Here is a 9315-nt window from a genome sequence, read left to right on the forward strand (position 1 = left end):
TATGTATATATATGTATACATACATGCCTATATATATACGTACACACACAAGCACACATATGTGCACATAAAAAAATAACGGAGATAATAGTGCAATACTAACAATAATAGTCCATGTTCAGAGCTTATTTGAGGTTGTAGTGTTGCAGCCTGATGGCTGTATGGAAGATCCTGAACGTGGACGTTACAATTTTCAGGCTCCTGTACCTTCTTCCCAGCTCAGGTAGAAAATAATGTAATGGGAGGACAATGCTGCATCCATGCATTTCATTTCTGTATCAGGTGAAATAGTTATTTTTCCTGTCTTTTTCATGTCTTCACCATGATCATAAGCAGTCAAATCTGATGTCAGATATGACACTCATGCACACTGGCGGGCTCTTCACGTAGTCACTTACGTGACTCCGAAGAAAAATTGTCCGACTAATACGTGGCCTCTTATTATTCTGCCTTTCACTTCATGTGCAGTGGTCATCAAATTTCATTCCGTGCCATCATTTTCCACTTTAATTTAAGGGCAGCACTGTGGTGCTATCTTTAGTGCTGCTGCCTCACCGGTATAGGTCCCATATTTGATCCTGAACTTGCTGCTGCTGGAGTGGAGTTTGCATGTTCACCCTGTAACCCTGCCAGTTTCCAATGGGTCCTCTGCTTTTCTCCAACATCCTAACAATATGTTGAAAGGCCAATTGGCACCTGTCAACCATCGCTAAGTGTAGATATGGGGCAAAGAATGAAAGGGGTGTTGATGGGCGTTTGAATGAGGCAATAAGTTACAGTCTACAGGGAAATAGGGAGAGGGTAATGGGACTGATGGGTTTGTTGGGTAGATCTTGTGTAGACCCAATGTGCTGAACAGTCTCCAACGTTATGGCGAGTCAGTGATACAGTGTGCAAAAAAAGTGAGCATTAACCTGTGTCCCACTGCTTAGTTTTTTCCCGTTTAGTTTATAGATACAGCACGGAAACTGGCCTTCCCCGTAGAGGAGATATAATTAAGCTATGATTCCTCCCCATAATATCTGGCCTTCATCAGCAAGGACATTGAGTATAGAAGTTGGGACATTATGTTGGAATTGTACATGACGTTCGTGAGGCTGTGCTTGGAGTATTGTGTTCAGTTTTGATTATCCTACCACAAGAAAGATGTAATTGAGCTGGAAAGAGTGCCAGGACTCCTGGAACTGAGCTACAGGGAGGGGTTGGGCAGGCTAGGATGTTATTCCTTGGAGTGCAAGAGGCTGAGGGATGATCTTATAGAGTTAATCTTATAGAGTTAATCTTATAGAGTCCTTGAGGGACGTGATAATATTAATGGACACGTTCCTTTTCCCAGGGTTGGGGATTAAAACTTAGGTTTAAGGTGAGAGGGGAAAGATTTATTGGTATTGGTTTATAATTGTGTGCATGGAGGTACTTACAAAAGCTTTGTTTGTGTGCTATCTAGTCAAATCATGCCATACGTACTGTAAGTTCAATGAAGCCAGACACAAGGGCAACAGGAAATGCAAAGGTAAAAGCACTGGAGTACAAAATATAGTTTTACAGCATTATATTGCTACAGTTGTAGCGAAAAAGTCCAAGATCCCCAATGTGGTTTAATCCTGGTCAAATTGGGGACGCCAAGACCCTAACTTTGAGTAAAGGCTTCTGGGCTGCTCAGCCATTTGATCGATTTAAAAGTGCTCTCTGTAAAAATGGGACAAGATGTAGAGTGGTGTCAGTTTGTCTAGAACCTAGATCAGAGCTGCAGGTAGAGAATGGGAACATCTGCAGACCCTGACAATTAGGTGCAAAATGCATAGAATGGATTGGGTGAATGCAAACCAGACATACTTAGGTACAGGATACTGAGTTGGATGATCAGGCATGATCATATTGAATGGCGGTGCAGGCTCGAAGGGCCGAATGGCCTACTCCTGCACCTATTTTCTATGTTTCTATGTTTCTATACACATTGTAAATAATGTTGCAAAGCTTTACTTTGATGGATGTTGATTGGATTAAGTATTGAGCATTGTCTGGTTTTCTTGCATATCAGGCCACATGTTGCGATGTTCGTTTCGTCTGAGAAACACTGTTTGAATACAATGTTTTAGATACTATATTATTGGGTTAGGGAAATGTCTGTCATGTATGGGGTTAATCGATATCTGTAATTGGATTGTAAAGAGACCACCCCCATGTGGTTCGGCCCCTCGAGGTTTGGGGACCTATAAAGGTCCGCTCCCACAAGGTCCTGTGTCGATCTTCTGGGAGAACGCTTAGGACTGCGTGACATTCTGGAGTGTCTCTGTTTGACCGAGGCCAAGAGGGCTTGATCAGGCAGATACGAGGATCGAACCCGCGGTGGTTAGGTACAGTAGTGGGAACTGTAATTGTGTTTTGCCAAAATGAAGATTAGTTGTGCAAGTGCTTGACTCAGTGATTTTTGACTGAAATTAGTCTGGGGGGAAGCTTAGAATGAGCAATTTACAGTGGTAGGTTGGCTGATCAGACCTAAACCCTAGCTTATGGGAGGGTCATTCAGTAGTCTGATACGAGCAGGGAAGAGGTTGTTGATGGATTTGGTGATACATGTTTTCATGCTTTTGTACAGTATCTTCTGCCTGATAAGAGATGGGAGTGGGAATGACATGGGTAAAAAAGGACTTTGATTATGTTGGCTGCTTTTTTGAGGCTGCGTGAACTGTAAATAGAGTTGACGGTGGGGAGGCTGGTTTGTATGATGGATTGGGATATGTTTATGGATTGATGTGCCAGAGGAAGTAGTTAAGGCATCTACAATACAACAATTAAAATACATTTTGTCAGGCATATGGATCGGAAAGGTTTAGAGGGATCTGGGTCAAATATGGGCATATTGAACTTTACTAGATGAGCATCTTTGTTGGCATGAACGAGTTGGGTTGAAGGGCCTGTTGCCATGCCGTTTGACTCTATGACTTTCATTTCCCTCCAGTCGACATTCTGCGCCAGAAAATAGATGTTAGATTGCCACAGCTAAATCTGAACAGAAGAATAGACTTCTACCACTCATTGAGATCATTAATGAAAACTACACAGTTGAAGAAGCAACTGGAGGGAACTAGAGAACTACTTAAAAGTTACTTTGGAAGTTAAGAAGCAGAAAACAAGCTGTCTTGCAAAAAAAAGTCTGGGGATAAAAATGTAACAAAAAAATCTCTCTCCAGTGATTGACACCATTGTCTCTTAAGAACATTGTATTGTGGCATGGTGGCACAGCGGTAGTGTTGCTGCCTTACAGCGCCAGAGACCCAGGTTCGATCCTGACCACGGATGCTCTCTATACGGAATTTGTACGTTCTCCACCTGGCCTGCGTAGGTTTTCTCCGGGATCTCCGGTTTCTTCCCACACTCCAAAGACGTACAGGTTTGTAGGTTAATTGGCTTAGTATAATTGAAGAATGTCCCTAGTGTGTTTAGGATAGCATTAGTGTGCGCTGGGATCGCTGATCAGGATGGAACCCGGGTCTCTGGCGCTGTAAGGCAGCAACTCTACCGCTGAGCCCTGTTTTATATACTGTATGTTGTGCATATTACAAGGCTTCACACTTCCAGGAAACATGTTCAGACTTGAGAATATAAAAGATCCTGAAAGCTGCCAGGAAATATGCATAAGGATGCGAAAGGTTGCAGATTTTTAGTTCAGAGATCACAGATTATAGGCAATAACAATACTGTATATGGAACCCTGTGGATCTTTGAATGGCCTGGAATGAGAGTTAAAGGTACAAGGTTAAATAAACGTGACTCTTTTAAAATAGAGATTGGGAAATTTATTTTTTAAGAGTTTGTGGTTGAGGCTAAAACTTTCAGCATTCGAGATTCACACAAGGAAAGGTGAATGAGGAATGGGAACAGGATCTAATTTTGGTTACGGTCTCTGTGACCTTTAGCTGGCACATTCATGAAAATGCAAATTTCCCTTCAAACAATGGCTGTATAATGGAGCAACATTAAAAATTAAATAACATTTTGATTTCCATTGCCAGAGGGCAGACAGCAGAATGGATTACATGAATTCAGTTAAAATGACAACCTCGCTCATTATTAAAAGGTATTGTTATGCAATGACGTTGAGAAAATGCAAGATGTGGGTTGGTGAGCTTTAGACAACTCATACCAACGTGCCTTCAAATATCGTTGACATAATGGACTTGATACATGCAATTATTCTCACAAGTTCAAGTACAAGGGAGTGAAATGGTACAGGTTCTGCAAGAGGACAATTAAAATTCACAATATAGTATGTGGAAAAGTTAACCGAAACATCATTAGGAATAAAACTGCTGAAGAGAAATATCACAGCCACCAGTATCTGAATGAGCACAGATGGGAGATTGACACACAAAGCTGGAGTAACTCTGTGGGTCAGGCAGCATCTCTGGAGAAAAGGAATAGGTGATGTTTCGGGTCGAGACCCTTCTTGGGAACAGATGGGCCTGTGTTTTGGATATTACTAACTTTATTACGAACAGTGAAGACACAACAATGGAGTTAATTTGTTTCAATTAAGATGATGGACAGGAGACAGGAATTCACCAGCAAGGTCAGACTGCTTGAAAGAAACGGAGGACTTAAGATGCTGTAACAGACACTTTCAAAATCAATACAGATAGGTATTCTCAGAAACTGGCTGGGCCAGAGTGTTATGTTTTGTTGTGCCTGCACATCTCTTTCCTTATGAAAAGGACCTATAAGACAGATGGCATTTTCTAATTGGCACTATTCCCGCAAGCGCCACGTTCAAGACACATTTGGTTTCATTCAAACTCGAAGGCCTTTTTATAAAGGAAGGCGTCATTTGGTGTTTGCACATCAGGTGTCATTATCTTGCCCACTGGAAATCAGAAACAAGGTCTTTGAAGGAGAAGTAACACCAGGAGGATCATACTTATGCTGGAATCTCATTCCTGCTGACAGGTAGAATCGTAGGACTATTTCAACCCAGAAAGATGTGCTTGGTCCATTGATCCTGTGCTGACTTCCTATCGCAGGTATATTTCTCAACTCGTCTCCTATGCCCCACAGATTGTTCCCTTCTGGTACAATCAGACTCCTCTCAGAAAGACATGGGTAATAATAATAATAATGGATGGGATTTATATAGCGCCTTTCTAATACGCAAGGCGCTTTACATCGCATTATTCATTCACTCCTCAGTCACACTCGGTGGTGGTAAGCTACTTCTGTAGCCACAGCTGCCCTGGGGCAGACTGACGGAAGCGTGGCTGCCATTCTGCGCCTACGGCCCCTCCGACCACCACCAATCACTCACACACATTCACACACAGGCAAAGGTGGGTGAAGTGTCTTGCCCAAGGACACAACGACAGTATGCACTCCAAGCGGGATTCGAACCGGCTACCTTCTGGTCGCCAGCCGAACACTTAGCCCATTGTGCCATCTGTCGTCCCAAATCAGCTTCCACCAATTTCACAACATAATGATGAGCTTTTCCACAAGTTTTTTAGTCTTTTTGCTGAGTACCTTGGCATTAAAATAGGTGCAAGAATTACAATGGGATTGAGATCAGCTGGGCAAGCGTGTCAAGGAATTAGCTTATGGAATTTAATTCATATAAGTGTGAGGTGTTGCTCCTTCACAGGAACAGGAGGGCCCTGGGTTGTGTTGTAGAGCAGAGGGATCCAGGAGTACATAGTTCTCTGAAAGTGACATTGCAGAATGATAGGGTTGTGGCGGCACGTGATATCAACCCAAGGTCACGACGAGCCATTGGCTCACCAGTGCGACATCCTATGTGGTTCGGTGCCTCTGGTTCTGGGGGGGGGGGGGGGTCATGTGGCGCACCTGATAGCAACCCAAGGTCACGACGAACCATTGACTCTAGAGGGCGACGTCTTGGTGGGGGAGGTGCGAGTCACGGGCTCATTATCTGAGTTATTATTTAAGGCCGGGCAACACCCGTGTCAGCTGAGGAGTAGGGAGTTGTATGCAGAAGAATACACACGTCTAGAGCACACACTTGTGTCCGACTAGTCCGACTTGTGTCCGATTGGCTGTACTCCTGCCAGTCCCCGCCACAGGGTGATGGAGAAGGCTTTTGGCACACTAGCTTTCATTGGTCAGGGAATTGAGTATAGAAGATAAACACAAAAATCTGGAGTAACTCAGTGGGACAGGCAGCATCTCTGGAGAGAAGGAATGGGTGACTGATTCAGTCTGAAGAAGGGTCTTGACCCGAAACGTCACCCACTCCTTGGGGAGACCCAGGAGCAGTATGGTCCGAAGGTCTTCTATTTAATCCACCTCCCCCACATCTTCACATGGGCAAGGAACTGAGTAACTGGAACATGGAATACTTTGTTTAGTTTAGAGATATAGATATAAAGAGGTGCTTCGGCTCACCGAGTCCATGCCGACCAGCGATCACCAGTACACTAGCTCTATCCTGGACACTGGGGCCAATTTACAGAAACCAATTAACCTACAAACCGGCACATCCTTGTAATAATATAATAATAATAATATAATAATAATAATAATATATCTTTTATTGTCATTGCATGTCAGTGCAACGAGATTTAGTGTGCAGCTCCACTGATGTACAAGAAAGGTAAATAAATACAATACATAAATAAACAAGCTGAAATGATTGACGTGACCATCTAAGGGAGACTGTCCAAAGGGGGTGGGTGGGGGAGCACTCATTAGGGCCGGTTCAGAGCCGCTATAGCTCTTGGGATGAAACTGTTCCTGAGTCTGGAGGTTCGGGCGTAGAAGGCCTTGTAACGTCTGCCGGAGGGAAGTAGTTGAAACAGACCGTGGCAGGGGTGTGATGAGTCCTTATGGATGCTGAGGGCCTTCCTGAGGCACCGCGTGTGGTAGATGCCTCTCCAAGGCTGGTAGCTCTGTCCCGATGATCCTCTGCGCTCTGTTGACGACGCGCTGTAGAGCTCTCCGCCTCCGCGCAGCTGAGATACCACACAGAGATGCCATACGTTAGTATGCTCTCTGTGGTGCAGCGGTAGAACGTTGTCAGCAGCTGTTGGGGCAGACCAGTCTTTTTTAATGTCCTCAGGAAGAACAGTCGTTGCTGTGCCTTCTTGACCAGCGCGGCGGTGTTTGTGGACCATGTGAGGTCTTCTGAAATGTGAGTGCCCAGAAACTTAAAGCTGGACACTCTCTCCACACTTTCCCCATAAATGGAGATTGGGGCGTATTCTCCAGAATGGGACCTCCTGAAGTCAATAATCAGCTCCTTGGTCTTGGAGGTGTTTAGTGCCAAGTTGTTATTGGCGCACCAGTCCGCCAGGTTCTGCACCTCCGCTCTGTATTTTGTTTCATCACCGTTGGTGATCAGCCCAATCACTGTTGTGTCGTCTGCAAACTTCACGATGGTGTTGGTGTCGAATGCAGGGACACAGTCGTGAGTGAAGAGGGAGTAGAGCATGGGGCTTAGTACACAACCCTGTGGTGTGCCGGTGCTCAGGGTGATGGTGGAGGACAGGTGCGGGCCCAGTCTCACTGCCTGCGGTCGCTCCGTGAGAAAGTTCAGGATCCAAGCGCATATCCAAATCCAAGCGCATATCCAAACTCATGTAACGTGGAACTAAGCTGGTGCACCTGGAGAAAACCCACACATTCATAGCGTACATACCCCTAGTCACGATCAAACCTGTGTCTCTGGTGCTGCAAGGCAGCAACTCTACTGCTGCGCTACTCTGCCGCCCTGTTATACTGCTCATGGACAATTCAAACTCATTATAGGCATGGGACACAGGCCAAACCAGATGACAGAGTCACTGAACCATTTAAAAACCCATTGAATGTGTCCATTCTGTACAACACCCTGTACTGAGTCTGGATATTGAGAATACAGACATCACATATACACGGGAAGACTCATCCAGATGAATATCCAAGAGATACCAATGGGGTAGCTTCAGAAGTAATGATTTTTGCCTGATTTCTTGCCTGTCCCTGGAACTGAGGCTAATTGGACTATTGAAACCACTGCTTACGCTGTCATCAGCTGACTCACTGTGGACTGTTGTTTGACTTTTCTTGTTTAAATTGCTGTATTTAACGTATTATATTATAATACCACTTATATACCACTTACCACCTATATTATTATAAGCCCTCGCGGTCTATATTATTAGGGTTGCTCGAAATTACCTAACATTATACTGGCACTGCATAATACATATACATAACTGTATGATGGGGGGAGGGGAGGGGGGCAGTCATAGTTCAATGTCAAGGTTAGTAACACATTCAGCAGCTTCAGTGAGGCAGAATGATTGTTCAAATGTATTAACTGGGAAGTCAGTGTTAACTCTACCCTTAAATAACCAATGAAGATCCTATATAATTTAGGCAGTGTTGACAGCTCTGGTATGAAATATACTGGAGGAGAAAGGACAATTTGTCATTGTCCGACGAGAAAGGGTTCAGTTTGTGTCTCCTCAGTGGTTCCTCTGCAAGGCTCCGCAACATGATGCTGGCATTTCTCCACTCTCTCTGTTTCATTCATTATTGATGTTTCCATTTAACCAGTGGAAAGAAAGTACAATGTGTGGATGCAAAGAAGTGTTTTATTTTACTCGAGTTCAGGCCTTGGCTAATTAAAATTGTTTCTTCCTAATCATTTTGTAAAAGAGTTTCGTGATGTACCTTTATGTCAATTTAATAAATCGTTTTTATACTTCGACCAGCATTCAGCTGCTTAAAATTCAGTCCCCTCAGAGTTCAAGTGCTTTTTGAAGGTTGCTGTGCTAGGGTTACTCAGGCACCTGATATCTTCTGTTCACCTGATCCAAATGGTCCATCTCTGTGCATTGTTGGAGCAGCCTGTCCTGCCTATGCTTTGTAGAATCCACAGGGAGCAAGGTTTGAAATAGCCATCTCAGCATACCCGTGACCAAATCAACCTCTGTGTCAGAAAGAAGAGTCCAAAAGTGCAGTGTTGATGCAGATTCCCTCACAATTTGCTTCAGCAGGGAGACGTGTGAACTTGTGAGTTATTTTCTTAGCAATCGATAGCTGTGGGCGTCCCTTGTCTACACTGCCGCCCTACTGTGTTTATGCTGGGTAAATGGACAGATGACAAATGAAGTGGAGCTGGAAAGCAGTTATTGCAGAGGATTTCCACCATTAATAACGAGGCACTTGGATCAGAGAGTTTTCCGTTAAAGAAAAATGATTATCAAATCAACACCAAACTGTTGTTTACAAATGTGCTAGGAGCTACTTTTCCTGAACGCCCTGGGAATGAATCAGAGTAATATTACTAAGCTGTCACTGCTTGGAGTGGTTGTGCCGGGT

This window comes from Amblyraja radiata, chromosome 11, assembly GCF_010909765.2.
Source record: "Amblyraja radiata isolate CabotCenter1 chromosome 11, sAmbRad1.1.pri, whole genome shotgun sequence".
NCBI lineage: Eukaryota > Metazoa > Chordata > Chondrichthyes > Rajiformes > Rajidae > Amblyraja > Amblyraja radiata.